At 40.2% G+C, this 24,042-nt stretch overlaps 1 protein-coding gene and 1 pseudogene across 5 annotated transcripts in view; one reads left to right on the top strand and one right to left on the bottom strand.

The window, feature by feature from the left end:
- The window catches only part of SOX5 (SRY-box transcription factor 5), a 1,357,610-nt gene that overhangs the window by 154,654 nt on the left and 1,178,914 nt on the right, over nucleotides 1-24,042 (top strand). The gene's annotated exons all lie outside the window — the stretch shown is intronic.
- LOC132539565 (small nucleolar RNA U3) lies at nucleotides 1,900-1,992 on the bottom strand (annotated as a pseudogene).

The raw sequence follows: 24,042 nt of genomic DNA, 5'->3' as shown, positions 1-24,042 counted from the left end.
TAGTGGGGTGAGAGAAATAACATCTGATTGTGTTTGTGCACAGGAGAGAATGTTGTACCATAGGATTTTTGTGTGTGTGTATGTGTGGGGGGGGTGTCCAGAATTTCACTGAAAACCAATTTCAGAAAACTTTGGACACAGTTATTTTTAAAGACTGATTGATGGATTGATGAAAGAGACAAAGGGGTCAGAGCATGACTCCAGTATGTGAGTACCACAGATTGAATTTGGGGCCTCATATGCAAAACTGCATTCTACTACCACATAACTTTCCAGGCCTTTGAAACAGTTTTTTGTTGTTGTTGTTGTTGATATTGTTTGATTTTTTAAAATCATAGGCAAGATCTGCATGTTATGGTTCATGTACAATCATGTAAAATTTTAGTTCCCCCTAGGAAATATAAGTCACTTTCTCAAAATAAGTCTTTTACCACCAGGCATTTGTGTATTCTAGTAAGTATACACACAGAAGTATACACAGGTAGGCACACAGACAAAGACACATACACATAGACTCTCTCTCTCTCTCTCTCATTCTCTCTCTCTCTCTCTCTCTCTCACACACACACACACACACACACACACACACACACGGGGGCAGAAAGAGAAAGTGTGTGTGGGGGGGAGAGGGAGAGGGAGAGGGAGAGAGAGAGAGAGAGAGAGAGAGAGAGAGAGAGAGATTTGGGAGGTGTTGCAGTGGAGAAAGCATTAGACTCTTAAGCACAAGGTCCTGAGTTCACTCCCTGGTAACACATGTACCAGAGTGATATTTGGTTCTTTCTCTCCTCCTATCTTTCTCATTAATAAATAAGTAAAATATTTAAGAGAGAAAGAGAGAGAGGGAGAGAGAGACCTGCATTGTTACCTTATGACTCATGAAGTTTTCCCCCTTCAGGTGGAGACCAGGGGCTTGAACCTGGGTCCTTTGTCCATTGTAATGTGTGTGCTCAACCAGGCTCATCACCACTCAGCCCAGAATAGATATATATATTTTCATCTATCAAAAGCACCATGAGGATTTAATGTTCAGTATGGAAAACAAATTAATGAAGAAATTGCAAAGTATTTGATTTCAAAGTGTGTTGTATTTGTGGAGCTTAAAATGGAAGAAAAATGCCTAGAAATTGAATGTAGAGTGAAGTTCTGATCATTTGTCTGTCAACTAAATACTCCAGTAGATAATTTGGATGTTGAAGCCATAAGCTTCCCACAGTTGTAATGAAATGACCTCTGAGGTCATGAATTTGTTAAAAGAAGCTGTGAGGCTCTATGGATTATTACTTATGCACCCTTAACAGAAAAGTTTCTTTACTTTTAAGTTGGAAGGAAGGTGAGTGCACTGTGTGCTTTTCAGTTTTGACTAGGGCTTCACCAGGGGTGGTTACCTTCTTATCTGAGAGGGAATTTTAAGTTGCATTTAAATAACTGAATGGAAGTCACAAAGGGTGGGGATGTCCAAAACCAGCCTTAGTTTCTGTAGTGAGAGACTCAGAAAAACCCATAAGAAGTTTCACTGAGAAGTTTGAGTAGAGCTAAGTCAAATCACCTAGTGTTTTCACTTTCCACAAAAAAAACCTCTGCATTTTGTTATTCTCTTGTGTTTTGCCTTTTTTAAAAAATTACCTTCAACTCAGTTTTATTTCTGAAATCAGAAAAAATGTGATAAAAAAAAACTCTAACTTTAAAATTTATTTATAGATAAGGACAGAAAGAAATTGAGAAGGGGAGGGAAGATAGATGGGGGAGAGAGAGGGAGGGAGAGAGAGAGAGAGAGAGAGAGAGAGAGAGAGAGAGAGAGAGAGCTGCAGTTCTGCTTCACTACTCATGAAGCTTTATCTCTGCAGGTGGGGACCAGGGGCTTGAACCCGGGTTCCTTGTGCACTGCAATGTGAGCACTTAACCAGGTGTGCCACTGCCTGGTCCCTTTTTAAGAAACACTGAGGACTGTATCTAGTAACATACTGTAGAAATGATCCCTGAAAGTATAGTCTTGAGGACTGTATCTAAAATGTCTCATTAGTTTACAAATCCAGTGTTATAATAGCAATTTTTGAGTTGCCCTAAATATTTACTTACTTATTGGACAGAGACAGAGAGAAATTGGGGGGGATAGAGATGGAGAGAGACAGAAGGACACCTGAAGTTATACTTCACTACACATGAAGCTTCCCCCCTTCAGGTGGGAACCAGGGGCTTGAACTTAGGTCCTTGTGTACTTAACCAGGTGTGCCACTGCCTGGCCCAGCCCTAAATATTTTAATACTGCATTTTCACCGTGGTTCTCTGTATTTCCACTGTGGCTGCTACACTGCTTCTGTGATGTTGTCAAAAATATTTATTTAAATACATATTTATGCATGTACATGTATGAACATACATATTAGCTAGCACAAGCATCCAAACTTCGTTTTTCATAAGAAACAATTATCACTTCAGTAATATGTAGCAATGAAACAATTTAGAGTTACTTTTTTATTCCCTATATCTTTTTAGTATGAATTTCCATGGTGTGTTCATAATGTGTCAATAATTTACAACTATTTTATTTTCTCTCTGTTTGGCTTTTTAGAGATTGCATCTACACTGGTTAAGTGCTCACATTGTAATGCATAAGGACCCGGGTTCAAGCCCCCAGCCTCCCATCTGTAGGGGGAAAGCTTCATGAGTGCTGAAGCAGGGTGGCAGGTGTCTCTCTGTCTCTCTCCCTCTCTATTTTCCCCTTCCCTCTCAATTTCTCTGTCTCTATTCAATAATAAAAATAAATAAATATTTTTAAAAATATATAGTACCTATGGGAGTCGGGCGGTAGCACAGTGAGTTAAGCACAGGTGGTGCAAAGTGCAAGGACCGGCACAAGGATCCCAGTTCAAGACCCCGGCTCCCCACCTATAGAGTAGTTGCTTCACAAGGGGGTGAAGCAGGTCTGCAGGTGTCTATCTTTCTCTTCCCTTCCTCTCTCCATTTCTCTTTGTCCTATCTAACAACGACAACAACAATGAAAAAACAACAAGGGCAACAAAAGGGAAAATAAATAAATAAATAAATACATATAGTACTTACATAAGCTTAAAGTAGGATACAATGAAATCACAAAATAAAATGCAAAGTCTTCTGAAATAATGTTTTGTAGAATTAAGAACTTTGGAATGGCAGCGGTTTGAATGCATGTGGCTAAGAAATGTACTGCTTGTAGAAGAGTTGGACAGGATGAAATTGAATTTCAATGAAAAGGTGTGAAGATTTTTATTTCTTAGCAAATCTAACATTCCACACCAATCAAGGATTTCTTCCATCTTCACCCTGACATCTATCGATACTACTGTCAATAGTAATAGTTGAGGGAGAAAAAAAAGTCTTTTCTGATAATGCTGGATTGTTAGCATTTCAAAGACTGAAGCATCTCTGAGTCAAATTGTTCTTAATATGTTATCGTTGTCAACTGAAAGCTGTCCTGATTTCCCCATTCTCTTCTCTGGGGAATGATACTTATCTTTCATTCTGTGTCAGGAGAAACTGTCATTTAAGGGCAATTTCTTTTGTTTATGTTCTTTCTTTTCCCCATATGGGACTCTCTCTCAGTGTGTGAGTATACAGTTACCCATGCGTAAAAGGCAGTCCTAGCTACTTCTGTTTTTTTTTCTGAGGAGTAGTTGCCACTGAGAAGTGTTATGTAGGAAGGTTACTGAATGGTGTGACAGTTTTCTATAATGTCTGAAGAGAAATAAATACTCTTTCCTTCATGTGTTCTGTTTTGTTTTGCTACTGAAACTTCTTGCCCTGCAAGAATTGCTTTTAATTTTTTTAAAAATTATTTATGTATTGGATAGATACAGCCATAAATTGAGAGGGAAGGGGGTAATAGAGAGGGAGACACCTGCAGCCCTGCTTCACCACTTGTGAAGCTTTTCCCCTGCAGGTGGGGACTGGGATCTTGAACCCTGGCCCTTGTGCATTGTGACATGTGCACTTAACCAGGTACACCACCACCTGGCCCCACTCTGCAAGATTTTTTGATGACTTTATTAACTATTATATTTGCAAATCACCAAGAATACCCCACCACCACCACCACCACGACCACCACTACCACCAGACGATAGATTTACCAGTGGACTTATTTTTTTTCCTTTATTGGGGGGATTAGTGGTTTATAGCTGACAGTAAAATACAGTAGTTGGTACATGTGTAACATTTCTCAGTTTTCCACATAACACTCTAAGACCCCCATCTAGGCCCTCCTCTGCCAGCATGTTCCAGGACCTGAGTACCTTCACCCTACCTCCACCCCAGAGTCCTTTACTTTGGTGCAACACACCAACTCCAGTCTAAAGCTTTGTGCTTTTCCTTCTGTTCTTAATTTTCAACTTCTTCCCATGATTAAAATCATCCCTTATTCATCCTTCTCTTTCTGTTTTACCTTACTTCACTTGATTCCTCCTAGCTCCATTCAAGATGAGGTGAAGAAGGTGACCACCATTTTTAATAGCTGAGGAGTAGTCCACTGTGTATATAGAACACAACTTACTCAGCCTACCTGTGGATTTTTTTTTCCTCCAGGGTTATTGCTGGGGCTTGGTGCCTGCACTATGAATCCCCTGCTCCTGGAGGCTATTTTTCCCCTTTTCTTTGCCCTTGTTGTTTATTGTTCTTATTGTTGTTATTGTCGTTATTCCTGTCATGGATATTGTTGTTGGAGACAGAGACAAATCGAGAGATGATGGGAAGACAGAGAGGGGGAGAGAAAGATAGAAACCTGCAGACCTGCTTCACTGCTTGTGAAGTGACCCCCCTGTAGGTGGTAGACGGGGGCTCGAACCAGGATCCTTATGCTGGTGCTTGCACTTTGTGCCATGTGCACTTAACCCACTGTGCTACCACAGAGCCCCTTTGTGGATTTTTTTAAGAACTGATTTAAAAATATTTCTGAATTCAGAAAAATGGTCCCATGCTATCAGTTAAATCGACACTGAGATCTTTAGAGATGGATGGTAGTCCAGTGTTAAGAAAGTGGCATAGCTGTGTGATTGAACACGTGGACTTCAGGGCTTAACACTTCAATCCAGATAATCTTCCTTGGGATCCTTATTATTTATGGGAATTAACTTGGGCAAGTTTGTTAGTTGTGCTTTGAACCTCATTCATCCTCTAAAAGATGGAATCATGTAGCTCTGGGAATTAAATGAGTTAAGATACACCAAATTCTTGAAATTCTGCCTATGGTAAGAAGTATCTACTAAACATTAGTTATTATGAATTTTTCTGTTTTTTATTAGCTAGGATAGAGAGAAATAGAACACAGGGAGATAGAGAGAGGGAAAGAAAGATAGACAGCTGCAGACCTGCTTCATTGCTTATGAAGTGGACCCTTGCAGATGGGGAGCAGGGGCTTGAACCTGGGTCTTTGAACTTGGTAATGTGTGTGCTTACCTGGGTGTGCCACCACCCATCCCCATTATGATATTTTTAGATGAATTTTTCAGTATGTAACACAGACCTATCTCATGTTTTTAATTCCATGCTAAGTAAGCATCCACAAAATTTAAAAACATACCTGAATGTCCTTTTGATATATCCCAATGTAAATTTTATAAGTCTTCTTCATCACTGCATTTCTCTTTATTGAAATCATGTTATGTGTAAGTATTGACTTAATGTACTACAGACTTGGAGATGCATCACAGATGCTGTTTAAGAGGTGTGTGGTCCTGAGTAAATTCTTGAAACTCCTGCTAGCTCATTTTCCTCTAGTATAAAAAAATTGTAAAGAGAAGGTTTCTGTCTCTGTCTCTCTCTCTCTCTCTCTCTCTCTGTGTGTGTGTGTGTGTGTGTGTGTGTGGAGAGAGAGAGAGAGTGAGTTTAGCTACCATTTGATCATTGGAAACTCTTAATAGATGTTTGCATATTTTTTTTTTTTACTGTGGGAGCTAAACCATGAACAGGAGAAATGATTGGATGTAAAATGACACACATATTAAGAAAGATTGGAGTGTTGGCTGTGCATATTTCTAACAGATCAGCTGTGGGAGGTGGAAAGGAGTGGCCCAGGAGAATTAGGAGGAGTTGGCATTTGACTCTAATGTGGAGAATGCCTGGAATTTAGATGTCTGTGTGGAGAAATGGCATAGCAGGTAGAGGAAGCAAGCTGAGCAAAGACTCAAGGTAAAGAAATCAGATGCTTAATGGGAGCAGTGCAAAGTCCAGCTTGGTTAGACTACACATGGCAGCCATTCAAACCATCAAGAGGGAAAATACAGAGAAAGGTAGATTGGGAACAGAGAACAGAAGTTCTGGAATAAGATGGCATTTGTCAGGCATTTGAAAGCTGTTGTACAATTTCCTAACCATCAGAGCATTCCTGATTTCTTTTAAGAGACTGATTTAGCATTGATAAGTAGGATGGGAAAAGAGGATGAAGACACTGGAAACACTTTATGAATATGATGGAATGGAGGTACTAAGATACTGGCCTAGTCTAAGAACAAAGTTCAAGGAACACATGGAAAAGGAGAATCTGAAAGCTGGGGTAGATAGCATAATGGTTATACGAAGAGATTGTCATGCCTGAGGCTTCAAAATCCTAGGTTCAATCTGTGTACACTACCATAAACCAGAGCTGAGCAGTGCTCACCTAGTTGAGTGCACATGTTACAGTGTATAAGGACCCAGGTTCAAGTTCCAGGTCCCCACTTACAGGGGGATAGCTTTAGGAGTGGTGAAGCAGTGTTGCAGGTGTCTCTCTGCCTCTCTCCCTATTTCCCCCTTCCCTCTCAATTTTTATCTGTCAATATCCAATAAACAAATACCAAAAAAAAAATTTTTTTAATTGTTAAAGGCAAGAGTATTGGGAATACATTGTTGTATTGATTGTAATCAAAAGGAATTGTGGGCTATGTGTGTAATTAGCATACTGATGACATCACGAGCATATGACATGTATAGCACAGGACATAATCCCGCAAGGGATTGTGGGTATGAGAGATCATTTAAGCAAGTGAGCTCCTGGCAGAAAATTGTACTTTTCACCCCCTTCTGACCTTTGGTTCCTGTTCTTGTGGTTTGCTCCCAAAGCTGCTGCCTGCATATTGTAGCCAAACACTGGTGAACAAAGTTTAAAGACTCATGCTCTTGTCTCATGGCTGAAGAGCATTTCTGTCTCTCCTCTCCTCTCCTCTCCTCTCCTCTCCTCTCCTCTCCTCTCCTCTCCTCTCCTCTCCTCTCCTCTCCTCTCCTCTCCTCTCCTCTCCTCTCCTCTCCTCTCCTCTCCTCTCCTCTCCTCTCCTCTCCTCTCCTATCCCTCCCTCCTCTCCCTCCCTCCCTCCCTCCCTCCTTTCTTTCCTTCCTTCCTTCCTTCCTTCCTTCCTTCCTTCCTTCCTTCCTTCCTTCCTTTTGTTTCTTTAAGTTTTTTACTAGTGATTTAATAATAATTAGCAAGATTGTAAGATAATGGATATACTTCTATACAGTTCCCAATACCAGAGTTCTGTATCCGACCCCCATCCAGAGGAAGCTTCCCTATTCTTTATCTCTCTGAGAGTATGGACCAAAATTCTTTATATGGTACAAAAGGTGGGATTTCTGGCTTCTGTAATTACTTCTCTTCTGGACATAGATGTTGGGAGGTTGATCCATACCCCTGGCCTGTTTCTGTCTTTCCCTAATGGGGCAGGGCTCTGGGGAGGGGAGTCTTCATGACATGCTGATGAGGTTGTTTGCCCAGGAAAGTCAGGATGGAATCATGATAGTTTCTGCAACTTGGTGGCTGATAAGCAATAAGACATAAAGTAGGATAAATTGTTTAATCATCAGGTATCCAAAGGTAGGGATAGAGCAGGTGAAAATAGGGGTCTTCTAGTGAGAAGAAGGTAGGAAGTCTATTTTAGGTATGTTCCATGTGTCCCATGACTTCAGTAATTTTTGCCTGAGCCTGATAGCTAATATGCAGGTAGACTAAAAATATTGTCTGGGAGATGGTGTCACAAGTTGAGAATAGGACTAGAAAGCTGTGTTAGGGCTGACAGTAGTTCCCAAACCTGAGGAAAATATATACGTATACTAACTGTAAACCCCATCAACCTAACCCAGGGCCCATGTCTGTTCATATTTAGCACAAGAGCCTGTGTAACCTCTATGTCTCTGTCAGTCTGAGCTCACAGTCTGTGGTCACAACTAGGAACTTTCTAGGCTTTCTACCAATGTCTAACTTTTTGCTATTGTTGCTCTACAGTGAAGGCAAGGTGCTGGATAGCTTTTCTGTCTTGCCTATTTTCCATCACCATTTTTATGTAAATAATTAAACCTGCCACTTTTATATACCTTAACAAAAACACCTTAATAGTTTTTTTTTCTAAAAAAAATGAATTAGATAACCTAAGGTCTCCAGTTTTAATAGTAAAATAAGAGCATGTCATTGGCATGAACAGAAATAAGGAATCCAACATCTGGAGTGGGCAAAACAGCAGAATAACAGCCAAATTCCTATTTAGAATTTATTGAACCTGAAATATTGGCTTCCATCCCAGTCACCTGGGTGGAGAGTTCTTTAAGTGGATGGGAAGGAACACAATTCATTTTGTAAACTGTGAAATCTGTGGATAGGAGGTAAATATTGCAGCATTCTGATAGAGAGATTGAATTACAGTCAAGAAGCACCTTTCTTTTAAGAGAATAATGAAACGAGAGAAATGCAAATAGAAAGATGTAGATGTGTTCTCCTGTGTTCTTAATGGATAAATGGAAATCTTATCCTTTGTGAACTTGGGATTTTTATATCAAATACAATAGACTGTTGAAATTGTGGCGAAGTTTTATAAGTCAAATGAAGGAAGACTATTCTGGATGAATTTTAACATGTCAATAGCTATATATACATACATACACACACACAAACACACACACACACACACACACACACACACACACATCTTTTGTTTACTACCAAAATATTGTTTAGGGCTTGACAAAACAGATCATACTTGATTCGGAAATTTCATAGATGTTGTTTGAATTCACTATTTTGCATTTAAGTATGCTTACATTGAAGATTTTATGTTTCTTTTGGAAATTTTGGATGATTTATTTCCATTACTTCCTACTTAATCATTTTTATAATTCAATAAAATATATGATCCTTAGGAACACAATTTTATTAACTAAAAGGTGGCTTTATTTAGCTATTTTGGGTTTTTTTTTCCCCCTCCAGGGTTATTGCTGGGCTCTGTGCCTGCACCATGAATCCACCGCTCCTGGAGGCCATTTTTTCCCCCTTTTGTTGCCATTGTTGTTGTATCCTCGTTGTGGTTATTATTATTGCCATTGTTGACGCTATTCGTTGTTGGATAGGACAGAGAGAAATGGAGAGAGGAGGGGAAGACAGAGAGGGGGAGAGAAAGATAGACACCTGCAGACCTACTTCACCGCCTGTGAAGCGACTCCCCTGCAGGTGGGGAGCTGGAGGCTCAAACCGGGATCCTTAACGCCGGTCCTTGCGCTTTGCACCACATGCGCTTAACCCACTGCGCCACCGCCCGACCCCCTATTTTGGGTTTTTAATTATACATTAAGAGACAGAAAATCTGAGAAATCACAGGCTAGTAGATTTGTATCTAGATTATTAATACTTGTATTTAAATGTAATTAAGTATGCATAAAATAATAGAATACAAATAGAGATTAATATTGTTTAATAATCTCAATGTACAATGCTATCTGATACAAGTGCATTATTTATCTTATTGTAAAGAGAGACCAAGTCAACCAGAGAATTTCAGTCACTGGTCTGGCTCTTTTTAAAAATTTAATTATTTATTAGTTATTGGATAGAGGCAGAGAGAAATTGATAGGAGTGGGGGAGATAGAGAGAAAGAAAGAGAAACACCAGCAACACTGCTTCATCACTCATGAAGCTTTTCCCCTGTAGGTGGGGACAAGGGACTTGAACCTGGGTCTTTGTTCACTGTAATGTGTGTGCTTTAACCATGTACACCACCACCTGCCCCCATTGATCTAGTTCTTTAAAAGCAGTTTCTTACAATTAAAGTAGGATTGTCTGGAACCAGGCAGTGACACACCTGGTAGACCACACACATTTCCAAGCACACAGACCTGGGCTCAAGTCTTTTTGCATAACCATTGTGCTATCTCCCCTGCTCCATCTCTTCTCTTTCAACATCTTACCTACATGTCCAACTTCCTCTTGATCAATACAACAATAGTTGGTTTAGGTCAGTTTTATCTATAGTGGGTCCATTTTCACTGTGGAAAAGGCTCTTTTGTTTGTTGTGCTATATAGTTGACCAAAACCCAGTCATCTTCAAATGTCCCTTGTTGCATTCTAGTTGGCACTAGCACTCTTATTAAACTGTGACAAATACCACTTTTTGAAACTAAACTAAACTAAAACAAAAAAGATAGCGCAAACAGTCCAGAGTACTTATTTTTTTATTCTTATTTTTTATTTATTTATAAAAAGGAAACACTGACAAAACCATAGAATAAGAAGGGTACAACTCCACACAGTTCCTACCACCAGAATTCCGTATCCTATCCGCTCCCCTGATAGCTTTCCTATTCTTTAACCCTCTGGGAGTATGGACTCAAGGTCATTGTGGGATGCAGAAGGTGGAAGGTCTGGCTTCTGTAATTGCTTGCCCGCTGAACATGGGCATTGACAGGTCGATCCATACTCCCAGCCTGCCTCTCTCTTTCTCTAGTGGGGCGGGGTTCTGGGGAATCGGAGCTCTAGGACACATTGGTGGGGTTGTCTGCCCAGGGATGTCTGTTTGGCATCATGCTAGCATCTGGGACCTGGTGGCTGAAAAGAGAATTAGCATATAAAGCCAAACAAGTTGTTGACTAATCGTGAATTTAAAGGCTGCAATAGTGCAAATGAAGGGTTGGTGGGGGGGGGGGTGTCTCTGTTCTATAGGTAGCTAGTAGGCATATTTTGTTTATATTCCAAAGGGCCTGTGGCTATACTAGTTTTTTTTTCCCCTGAGCTTGAAATCTGATATGCAGGTGGATCCTAGTTACTGTCTGGGGAGATGATGTCATAGCTGGAAAAAGGACTAGAAAGCTGGATCAGGGAAGAGAGTAGTTCCCAAATATGAGAAAGGTGTATAAATATTGTGGACTGTAAACCCCATCGATTGGATTTGACCTGATCTGGGGCCCATATTTAGCTTAGAAGCCTATGTGGCCCCTGCATCCCTGTAGATCTGAGCTCACATTCTGTGGTCATTAATAGGAACATTCCAAGCTGCCCCAGTATCAGGACCCATCTTCCTCAGGTGTAGCATAGAGTATGCTGTCCAGCCTCCCTTCGAAGGATGGAACATTCTCTACTGTTGTTGATCCAAGTTGAGGGTAAGGTACTATGGGGGGCCCACAAAGGGGTCTTTTTTGTTGTTCCTGATAGAGATGACCTAACAATGGAGAGAGGGATTTATTTGAGGTCTAGGCCCAACAGACACTGTTTGGGAATCTCAGGACTCCCCGAATAGGGCCCCAGCTGATGGAGTGGCCTGATAGTGACTAAAGAGTAATCGTTAAAGTATACCAGTCTCTTGCCCTTATTCAGCTTTTGCAGTCCTTGCTTTGATTAGAATCGCTTGGGAGTGAGTGAGGAAAGTATAATAGGAAATAGATGAGGAGGGTAGCTATTGTCTAACTAGACACTATTTCATTATGAACTTCATACTGACTCATTGTAGACTATTGTGTACTTTTGTTTTCAGGTATATATTTTAACCTAATTTATGGATACATGTGAACATATACCCTATCTCATGGGACCCGGTCTATATCTAGGCTTTGGGACTTTGTTAGGAAGTGAACCACCTTGAATGGAATTAGAGAATCCTATGAAATTAAAGGTCTCACCTGAGTAATGAGGCTGAAGGGTTGACATTCCATGCCTGACTTCTCTGGACACAGTCTGAAGTGAAGCATGCTGAGGTGGTATGTGTTGCATTGATTAGGATGGATCAGCAGATGCGATATCATTTGGTATGAAGTGAGAGAAGCATGCAGGAAAGTGAGCCCCACTCTAGAGGTTCCAGGACTAGGGAAATTTTTTTAATTTTAATTTTTTTAAATTTATTGTAGATAGTCAGAAATCGACAGGGAGTGGGGGAATAGAGAGGAAGAGAGTCAGAAAGACACTGCAATACTGCTTCAGCACTGCTTCACCACTCACAAAGATTTCCCCGTGTAGGTGGGAACCCAGGGGCTTAAACCTGGGTCCTTGAGCACTATAACATCTGCGCTCAACCAGGTATACTAACACCCTGCCCCAGAGCACACTATATTATGGCAAGAACCTAGGTTTGAGCCCCCAGCTATTCAAGCTATTCTTCTTCTTCTTCTAGCGTTTGCCCTTCTTCCGTAGCCAGTCAACAGCATCAGGTTGAAAGCTGTCAGGAGCTGCTTGTTGCTGGCTTTGAAAGTGACTGGGATCCATGTGGATTCAGTCAGCTAGGAAGGATCGTCAGTTTCCCCAATGAATGGGTACTCACGGGATGCACCACGAGAAGGTCGATCCAATGCAATAACACATCTTAAAAAAATAAACAAAACTAAAGATCATATTCAAAACACACAGAAAAGAAAACCAGCGAGAGAAATCTCAACACTGATTTTCTGACTATTTGATTCAACAGATTTAAATGACTCAGAGAACACATTGTTCTAAGGGTTTCTCTTTCTCTAGACTCTTCACCCTGTCTCCTTGCAAACCAGTTGGTGAAAGGACCACAGTGGTTAACACTAGACACTGCTCAGTTCTTTCAGAGGCTTGATGATGCAATTTTCTGTTCTGCTTTTAATGAACATTGGGATTTAGCCTGTTACTAATATATATATTTTAAATATTAGTGATTTAATAATGATTGACAAGATTATAAGATAACAGGGGTACAGGTCCCACCACCAGAGTTAGGTATCCCATCCCCTCTACCTGAAGCTTCCCTATTCTATATCCCTCTGGGAGTATGATCTCTCTCTCCACCATCACTGGTCATCTCCATCAGGAACATCATTGTAAACCCACTTGTGGGTCTCTCTCTCCAGGACCTTGCCTTCAATGTAGAGCAGCAATGCATTCTAGGAAGACTGGTCCTGAAATGAGTGCAGCCTAGAATGTTCCTAGTTCTGACCATGAAATTTGAGTTTAGACTGACAGGGATGCAGAGGATGCCTTGATCCAGCTTTCTAATTGGATACTCAACTCTGACACTGTCTTCCTGGATAATATGTTTACCTGTTTTATAATAATACTCATTTAAAAATTATTAGTGATTTCATAATGATTAACAAGATTGTAATATAGCAGGGGTACAATTCCACACAATTCCCAACACCAGAGTTTTGTGTCCCATCCCTTTTATTGTAAGCTTCCCAATTCTTTATCCCTCTCTGGGAGTATAGACCAAAATTCTTTATGAGGTGCAGAATGTAGAAGGTTTGGCTTCTGTGATTGCTTCCCTGCTGAATGTGGATTTTAGCAGGTGCATCCATACCCCAAGCCTGAATTAAATTCATTCTTTCTCCTCTCCTAGACATGCAGTCTTTGTCTCCTCAGGTACTCATTGTTCCTGTTCAGTGATGATATCTAGTTTATAGCTAGAGCCCAGTGAAGGGCAGGTGGCAAATGCTGGTCCCACCCTCCATTAAGTGAATCTCTCAGTCCCTCCACAGCAGAGACAGCAAGACCACCATTAGTTCAGTCCACAGACAGGTTGGTACACTCGCTTTTTCCAAGTTATTGTATGAGGTGCTGGGCATATAAAGAATAGCACACAAGAATCCTACAAAGTACTTGATTCTTGCTAAAGTTTGATAAACAGCAGTTGAAGACCAAAGTGATTAACAAGAGGTTTCTGGAATGTTACTACTTCTCATTTCAAATGAATGGTAGAATTTTTTTTTTAAGTGTAGATCTAGGATTAAGGGCACAGATGAATCAACTAATATGTACAGACTTCTCATGAATACATTAATTTTTTCTCATGAATAAATTTCATCAAGAAATTATTTTAAGTCCTTTCAAATCATAATATAGGATCTTTCTAAATGTTTCTTATAAATCAACTTTCCCCTGGGATAGGTATCAAGACTTAAAATCACATTACATTGGGTGTGTCATACAGATGGAGTTATTCATACATAGTTTTAAGGCACCAAGTACAGGCAAGTAATGCTCTTGTTTTGTAAGGTAAGTTATTTTTGTTTAGAATGATAAGTCATTCTAGAAGGGTTCTGTTGTGTTGACCTTGTTAAACCAACCATCAATCCAAGCCAAAATTAAACATGTTTACATAATATTATCATGACATGCTACTTGTGTAATAAACGATGTTGTAAACTTCATTTTTCTATTCTACTCTTTAAAATTATCCTTCCTGACTTATGCAGTAACTCACTTGGATAGTGCACTGCTTTGCCACTGGAAAAAGCTTATGTGCTGTGGTTTCTTTTACTCTCTCTGCCTCTGTTTATCTATCTATCTATCTACCTATCTATCTATCTATCTATCTATATAAAATAATAATAACAATGGCAACAATAATAACATAAATGTATCAGGGCCAGATGGTGGTGCACCTGGTTGAGCACACATGTTACAGTGTGCAAGGACCTGGGTTCAAGCCTCTAGTCCCCATCTGCAGGGGAACCTTTGCAAGTGGTAAAGAAGGGAGAGAAATTGAGAGGAGATGAGGAGATAGAGAAAGAGAGAGAAGGACACCAGCAGACCTGCTTCACTCATTGTGAAGCTTCCCCTCTGCAGGTGGGGAGGGAGGGTTTGAACCCGGGTCCTCGAGCATAGTAATGTTTGCCCTCATCTGGGTACTTTGAAAATATTTCTTTGAAAGTTTATTGTGCTATAAAATGATCAAACTTACTGGAATTTCTTTCTATTAATTAAGTGTTTCCAACATCCATCAAAAATCTTTCTTGTTTTCAAGCATCACTTTGCTTTTGTTCTTCTATATATTCATACAATAGAGTCACACAGTGGAGTATTGATAAATGAACATTAAAATCACATTTTTAGGCTATGTGTCTCTCTGAATGTAAGATTTCAGAAAATCTATCAGTGTTTCCACCCTTTCCCTCTCCCTCTTCTTCCTTTCTTTCTCCCTTTCTTCTCCCCTTTCCCTCTCTTCTTCCCCCTTTCTCTTCTCCTCCTCTCCCTCTCTTCTGCTCCCCTTTCCCTCTCCCCTTCCCTTTCTTCTCCTTCTTCTTCCCTCTCCTTCCCCATGCTTTCCCCTCCCTTCCTTATCCCTCCCTTTTCTTCTCCTCCTTTACCCTCCCCTCACTCTTTCTCTTTTTCTCATGGAGTTTAGATAATTGTCAATTTCTTCTTGGTGAAGAACCACTAGGAGGCTCACACCACCTCTGTCTTCACACTCATTGGGGTGAGCAGCACTGAGATTTGTTTAAGAGCAACTGGACTATATATTTGTTTTTTGAGTTGTGAGATCTGAGGAAAACAGACTGAAATATTCATGCCATGAAACACTAGCATGGGTGTGGGTGTGGATGGCTGAATGCACTACAGTCAGTGTAGTTAAAAAATGAATGCACTACTGAATGCACTACTGTTAAAAATTTGCTGTTTTGTTTTGAATGCAGCCACTGCTGTTCATTTTTTCCCTTTCTCATTTCTTTCTTTCTTTCTTCCTTTCTTTCTTTCTTTCTTTCTTTCTTTCTTTCTTTCTTTCTTTCTTTCTTTTTGCCTCTAGGGTTATTGCTGGGGCTCAGTTCCTGCATTATGAATCCATACTGCTCCTGGAGGCTATTTTCCCAGTTATTGCTCTTGTTGTCATTATTATTATTATTATTGCTGTTGTTGTATAAGACAGAGAGAAATTGAGAGGGGGGAAGACAGAGAAGAGGAGAGAAAGATAGATACCTGCAGACCTGCTTCACCGCTTGTGAATCGACCCCCCTGCAGGTGAGAGCCCATGACTTGAACCAGGGTACTTAGGCTGGTCCTTGAGCTTTGTGCACTTAGCTCATTGTGCTACCAACGCTCTCCCCACCCAGTACTTTTTTGGAGACCATTTGTGCCATCCCTTCCCAAATGTGTGTTCAGTGACTTCATGGTGGAGTGGTCTCTTGAAACAGCCCCCAGGAGTGCTGCAAATTAGGGTTTTTCTTTTCCTCTTGATTATTTTATTTATTTATTTATTTATTTACTCACCACTCCCATCACCAAAGGTCTATGTCCCCACTCCCACCCCATAGATAAAACCACTATAGGTCTCCCACAGTTTATATAGGTTGACATTTTTTTCCTCAAATTCCTATACTCAATTCTCTATACTCTGTATATGAGTGAAACCATTCTGTGGTTGTCCTTCACCTCCTTACTTGCTTCACTGAGCATCATCTTCTCCAATTTCATCCTCTTTATCCCAAAGGACATAATACCATTCATTTTTATTTCTGCATAATACTATGTTGAATATATGTCCCATGACATTTGTATCTAGTCATCTGTCAAAAGGCATTTTGGTTGTTTCCAGGTTTTTGCTGTTGTGAACAAAGCCACTATAAACATGGGAGTTGAGGTGCATATATCCCTTCAGATAAATGTCATTATATTTTTTATATTTTTTGTGGTAAATGCCTAGTAGTGGAATTGCTGGATCACAAGGCATTTCCCTTTATATTTGTTTAAGGATTCTCTTACTATTCTACATAGTGGTTTTACCAGTTTGCATTCCCACCAACAGCAGTGTAGTAGAATTCCTCTCTCTCCACATCCTCTCCAACACTTGTTTTCTCTTGTTTTACTCTTGGAGCCCATTCTCACAGGTGTGAGGTGGAATCACAGTGTGATTTTAATTTGTATTTCTCTAATGATGAGTGAATTGGAGCATTTCCACAGATGTCTGTGGGCCACCTGTATCACTTTTTTAAAGAACCATCTACTCATATCTTCTGCCCACTTAACAAATTGTTTATTGATTTAATAATGATTGACAAGACTGTAGGATAAGAGGGGTACAATTCCACATAATTTTTACCACCACAGTTCTGTATTCCATCCCCTCCATTGGAAGCCTTCCTATTTAAAAATTTTTTTAAAATTATTTATTTATAAAAAGAAAACACTGACAAAACCATAGGATAAGAAGGGTACAACTCCACACAATTCCCACCACCAGAACTCTGTATCCCATCCCCTCCCATGATAGCTTTCCTATTCTTTAACCCTCTGGGAGTATGGACTCAAGGTCATTGTGGGATGCAGAAGGTGGAAGGTCTGGCTTCTGTAATTGCTTGCCTGCTGAACATGGGCATTGACAGGTCGATCCATACTCCCAGCCTGCCTCTCTCTTTCCCTAGTGGGACAGGGTTCTGGGGAATTGGAGCTCCAGGACACATTGGTGGGGTTGTTTGTCCAGGGAAGTCTGTTTGGCATCATGCTAGCATCTGGAACCTGGTGGCTGAAAAGAGAGTTAACATATAAAGCCAAACAAATTGTTGGCTAATAATGAACCTAAAGGCTGGAGTGCCTTCCTATTTTTTATTCATCTGGGAGTGTGGAAGAGGGTCTTTTTGGGGTACAGATGGTGGGAGGTCTGGCTTCTGTAATTGCTTCTCTGCTGGACATGGGTGCTGGCAGGTCAATCCATACTCCCAGCCTGTTTCTATCTTTTCCTAGTGGGGTGGGGCTTCTGCCCACTTTTTAATTGGGCTGTTCTTTGGGTAGTTAAGTTATTAAACACCAGAACAACCTGGGTCTTCATGTCAATCTTATCATGGATATAGGTGTATGCTGATCATATCTTAGTTTAATAATGGTTTTCCTAGACACTTTAGAAACTTCCCACTCTCAGTAATGTCATATTTCTAGAAACAAGGGATACAAAGTTAAATGGAATGTTTTTGAATACTATTTGTTACTTTTTGGGTACATTATTTTCAGGGACTAAAATTAAGACAATAATTTCAACAATTATTTCATATACATATTGGTAATTTCTGTTAGAGAGTAGAGGTTGTAGCCATTATATTGGGTCTGTGCTTAAACAGTTCACCATAGGTATCTTTTTTTTTTTTTTTTTTGGTTTGTGTGTTTTGTGTTGTTTTAATTTTAAAGACAGAGAGAAATTGAGATGGTAGGAAGAGGTAGAGAGAAAGATGAGGCACCTGTAGTATTGCTTCACAGCTTGTGAAGCTTTCCCCCTGCTGGTGGGGACTGCAAGCTTGAACCTGCTTCCTTGTGCATTGTATAACATATGTGCTCAACCAGGTGCACTACTGCTCAGTCATTTTGTATTGTCTTTAAGTTATGATATCTTGTGATACAGAAATGTGATTTACAAGCCTGATCCTGAGTTTGATCCTCACACCATATTAGAGTCTCTCTCTCTCTCTCAGTAACTAAATATAACCTTCAAAAATTCTATTATTTTTCTTATGGCTTATGTCACATCACATAGAACATTATGTATATGTGTGTTGGTATATATAGCCATGCTCAATTTGCTGATAATTTCCTGACAAGGCATGGTGCCTGTTGATATTCTTCTTGAATGCCTTGACAGCTGAGTGTCTTAACAAACTGCTTTGACAGACGCAGGAGATGAAAACTCAGCACCTACATAAACTCAACCATTGAGGGTATAAATCAAGATGGATCCCAAGGACAGCTATTTTTAGATTCATGGCCACTTGGGGGGTCTTCAGAAACATAGGTTATAGCCAATGGGGCTCATTCCTTTGGATGTAAAATAAAATAAAACATCTGGAATCTAGTGATCCATGGTAGAATTTATCTCTGACCTTTTCACGCATTGAGTGGGCCTTGTCTGTCTATGCAGGGGAGAGGCAGTAACTGAACTGTAATCAGGGGTCTACCCTCTTGTTAATTAGGCCTGCCACAGCTAACCCCATTATAACTAAGGTGGGGTCGCTTACAAGGGGGAACTATAAGAGACTGGGTAATCACTGCACCCACCCATCCCCCTTTGGCCTTTCTGGGTGACTACTTCCCTTTTGCTCCTACATAATATCAGTCCAGAGAACCCCAACCTACCAACTGACTAACCTCCTCCTCTGGGTTGCTTTCACACACACTTTGCTTATCTGTCTGAGTGGCATGTGTCTGATCTTTCCTTTTGCATGTTTTTACTTTTAAGATCTTCTCCTTTCTTATGTAAAAAAGGCAATTAAACTCCTATCTGTTTATCTTAAACAAAATGGCTGTTAATTAGTGTGATCAAAAACCCTGCCATTGTAGACCCTGGGTTCTACTTTGTAGTTGCACTAAATTGAGGATGGTTTGGTGTCAGTTGGCATGATAAGAACTCCAAAGTCTGGCTTTTTAAAATTAATGAACAAACACATTTATGAGGCTTTGTTTTGTCCTGTTTAGATCTATAGGCGTTGAATGCATCAGATTTCTATTTGTTTATTTTTACTGGCGAATACTGCAGCTTATTATAAGCACATAAACTTATTGAAAGACTTTTTGATAACATAATACAACCAATGTGTGAAAACTGCACCATCTTCCTGTAATTGGCTCAGGTCTGATTTTACTCGTTGAACTGCAAAGTAGATTTATTTATCCTGTTCGTAGTACACACTTTCTTTTTGAATTATTTATAGAGTTGCCAGAACTTTAGAAACGTCTTAAATTATCTGTCCTTGGCTTCTCCTTCCTCCTATGTAATGTTTAGAAGAAATAATCAGGCTCCAGGTGTATACATATGTGGGTATTTATTTTTCTTTTTGATATTAGAAAGAGAAAGAGAGAGGCAAGGCACTGTGGCACCACTCCACCACTTCTGAAGCTTCCCCTGTGCATCTTGCTTCTCTGTGGTGGTGGTGGAGCCTAAACCTTGACCCCTGTGCTTCTAAATTTGTGTTCTACCAGGTGAGTTATCTCCTGCTGCCTCTAAGTACTGTTGTCCCTCCTTTATCAAGGTTAATCAGTTCCAGACTCTTCCGTGATAAGTGAAATTCCGAGAAGTAGGATTCATTATTTATAAATTGAACATTTTGGTAGTCAGAGCATGGAAAACCTGTTTACGACCTTCTAACTATGGCTTTTAACATTAGAGCTCTGTAGATAGGAAGTAACACCCTTTAACTTTGCTTCCTTGTTGCAAGACAGTAGCCCTTCTTTTCATCTTTAGGGATGGAGCCAGTGGTAGACTCATTCAAGTCATAATGGCGGGCAACCTCCACAATTTTCCTACCATCTTTGATCATATCCAAGAGTTTCACATTCTCCTGGATGGTATACATCTTCCTCTAGTGCTTAGTTTCATCGTCCGAAGGCTTAGAAGCAGCAGCACGTTTAGGAGCTTTTGTGGGGCTTAGGTAAAAGTTCTCAGAAATCTCAGACACTTATAGGAGCAAAGATGCTTCTGATGTGTAGCAATGGTGAAGTGCGTATGAGAGAAACACGCTCTGATTGGCTTGGTTTCCCCACAGCCAATTAATTTCAAAGACACACAAAGGAGTGGTTGAGCGGCTCCCACTTGGCTTTGAAGGATTTGTGGGGGTGCTCGAATACATAGGCCTACAGTCCATACATAGTCATTTTAATACTAATTGTAATATGGGGTGTATAATTGACTCAGACCAACAAGGCACACTAATCATTTTCACTATCTCGATCAACTTTTTAATGAAAAACTGCAGTGGAGTAAAGCCACAAAAGTGAAGTGTGAAGTGGCAAGGGATGACTGTATTTATTTAATATAAAACCCATTTAAGGACCTGGATGAATAGGAAATGATTCATTCTCATAATTTATAGCATCCTCAGAATTTTATAATGACAATGTTCAGAGTAATAATTCTTGGAATATTGTAAAAATCTTTTTTTTTTTTGTTGTGAGCAAGGAATTTTTTTTTAAATAATGATCAACAAGATTGTAGGATAAGACAGGTGCAATTCCACACAATTCCCCCACCAAAGTTCTGAATCCCATCTCCTAATATTGGAGCAATAGTCTTTATCTCTCTGGGAGTATGAACCCAGGCTCATTATGGGGTGTGAAAGATGGAAGTTAAGTTCTGGCTTCTGTAATTGCTTCTCCACTGAACATGGATGTTGGTAGGTGGATCCACACTCTTAGTCTGTTTCTATTTTTCCCTAGTGGGGCAAGGCTCTGGGGAGGTGGGGTTCCCGAACACATTGGTGAGGTCGTTTGCCAGGGAAGTCAGGTTGGCGTCATGGTAGTATATGTGACTTGGTGGCTGAAAAGCATTAAGATGTGAAGCAGGACAAATTGTTTAATAATCAGGAATATAAAGATACGGATATAGCAGATGAGACTTGGGGGGTCTCCGTTTTGGAAAAAGCTAGTAGATCTATTTTAGGTATATTCCAAGGGGCCCATGGCTTTACTAATTTTTGCCTGGGCTGGACAGCCAACATGCAGGTGGGATGAAAGTATTGTCTGGGAAGATGGTGTCAGAGTTGGAAATAGGACTAGAAAGCTGGATCAAGGCAGAGAACAGCTCCCAAATATGGGAAAAGTTTGTAAATATTGTTAACTGTAAACCCTTCCGATTTGATCTGGGTCTCATATTCAGCACAGGAGCTCTGCATCCCTGTAGGTCTGAGCTCGCATCCTGTGGTCGTAGATAGGAATATTTTAGGCTGCACTCATTTTAGGACCAGTCATCCTCAAATGGCAGAATAAGTTGACCCAGCCTCCCTTCAGAGGATGGGGCAGTCCCTACCAGTGTTGACCGATATTGAGGGCAAGGTCCTGTAGAGGCCCACAAAGGGGTTCACCATGTTGTTCCTAATGGAGATGACTAGTGACAGTGGAAAGAGGGATCTGATAGAGGTCTAGGTCCATCATATCTATGTGGGAATTCCAGGATTCCCTGACTAGGGCCCTGGATGATGGACTGGCCTGGTAGTGACCAAAAGAGCCATCATTAAAGTATGCTGGTCTCTTGTCCTTATCCAGATTTCATAGTCCTTACTCCAAGGTTGGCCTTGGAGTGATTGAGGGATGTGTAATAGGAGGTAGGTGAGGAGGGTATCTAGGTCTAAGTAGAAATTATTTGATTAATTACTTTAGCTATTGAATTTTAAAAAGTGTCTTTTTTAGACCATTCTACTTGCTTGCAGCTCTTACTGAGTCAGTAATACTTATTGTAAAGTATTGTGAACTTTTACATTAAGATATATGTTTTCCCCTAACTTATAGATAGATGTGCACATGTGTCTATCTTATGGGCCCTGGCTTATATCTAGGTTCTGTGGCTTTGTTAGGAAGTGCTCAACCCAATATAGAATTTAGGAGTCCTATGGGCTAGGAACAGATTTTTCATTTTTCCTGTATTGGGGGATTAATGGTTTACAATTGGTAGTAAAATACAGTGGTTTGTACATGTGTAACATTTCTGTTTTCCACATAACACTCTAACCCCCCCACCTAGGTCCCCCTCCACTATAATGGACCAGGACCTGAACACTCCCTGCCATCCCAGAGTCCTTTGTTTTGGTGCAATACACCAATGATAAGATGTTCTTAATGAGCGTCAAGGTCTTCATGATCTTCATCACTTAACTGGGAAGGTGCCTGTCTTAATCTGTCCTCACTGTTGAACATTCTTTCTGGTATTTAGCCTAAATTTACTTCTCTTGATTATACTCATTACTCCTAGCTACCTCCCATATTGTGGATGTGTCAGGAGTGATCTATCTTTAGCCAACTGGCTTTTGTTCATAGTTCTTGCTGCAAGATTGAGGTTGATGTTGTAAGGATGCTTAGAGATGATCTAATAATGATGGGGCAATCAGATTCAAAGTCCATTCTCACCTTAGGATGAGTGGGAAATAATAAATGACACTCAGTGTTGGTTTTCTTTTTCTTAAATTCTAATTAGTGATTTAATAATGATTAATAAGATTGTAAGATAACAGAGGTATGATTCCACACAGTTCCCGCTACCAGAGTTCCCTGTCCTATACCCTCCAAAAATAGCTTCCCTATTTTTTTGACCACTCTCTGGGAGTATGGACCTAAATTCTTTATGGGGCGTAGAAGGTGGGAGGTCTGGCTTCTGTAGTTGCTTCTCTGTTGGACGTGGGCATTGGCAGCTGGATCCATACCCCCAGCCTGTTTCTATCTTTCCCTGGTCAGGTCGGACTCTGGAGAGGTAAGGTTTTCCACATCACCTGTACTTGGTTTTCATTCAAAAACATCCGTATGTGATGCTTTGAGCTTGCACTTACTTTGCATATAAGCCTTCAGCTACTTTGTGTGACTCTAAAGTTAGCATCAAATAGCCTTACAGTTTCAAAGTTTACCATCTTTACTATCTGAAAAAACACCACTCCTCTCTCTCTCTCATTCTCTCTGTCTTTAAAAAACAACTATTTTGTACTGAGGCAGGATCTCATGCAATCCAACCTTTGATCATATTTACTTACTGCTTTCTGCACTCAAGTCTTTGATTTCCATTTCCTTTTCAGTAGTAATGAGAGAAATCAAGCCAGCTCATTTGAGGAAACTCCAGTTGTAATCAGTTAGCTTGATGGAGGAAAAGATTTTTGGTATGCGGCATTCATCCTCCCTTGTGGATACCCAGTGTAGTAATTTCAAGCTTAGTACAGTGTATTAAGCACCCACAAAGTAAGCTTCATAAAGTGGAACCAGATTTCTCCTTTCCACAGAGATTAGATACCTATTCACGAGCTGCATGTGTCTTAGGGCTTTTGTTTTGCTTTACCTCCATATTTAATGTTTCGCAATGCACTAGCCAGGGCCACCACGGAAAGTGCATCTTCCTATAGTTTTGTACAGAAGTGAAGCCACCAAATAGGAGTTACATAAAATAAAATGTTGTGAATCTTGAATATAAATAGACAAATGACCAAGAGCCACCCTAGAAGTAAAGAGCCCATGAAAAATTTAAAAAAAAATGTAAATCATGAGCTAAAAGGAGAAGTAAAAAGTTTAGATCACAGAACTCAGGATAGTTCTGGTGTCAAGGATCACTTTTGCATCTTTTATTTACTTGTTTATTTTTTGTCACTGAGCCTTCATTGTTC

Source organism: Erinaceus europaeus, chromosome 7 (genome assembly GCF_950295315.1).
Source record: "Erinaceus europaeus chromosome 7, mEriEur2.1, whole genome shotgun sequence".
NCBI classification, from domain to species: Eukaryota; Metazoa; Chordata; class Mammalia; order Eulipotyphla; family Erinaceidae; genus Erinaceus; species Erinaceus europaeus.
The sequence above is the reverse complement of the archived record's forward strand: the minus strand, read 5'-3'. Positions and strand labels throughout refer to the sequence as shown.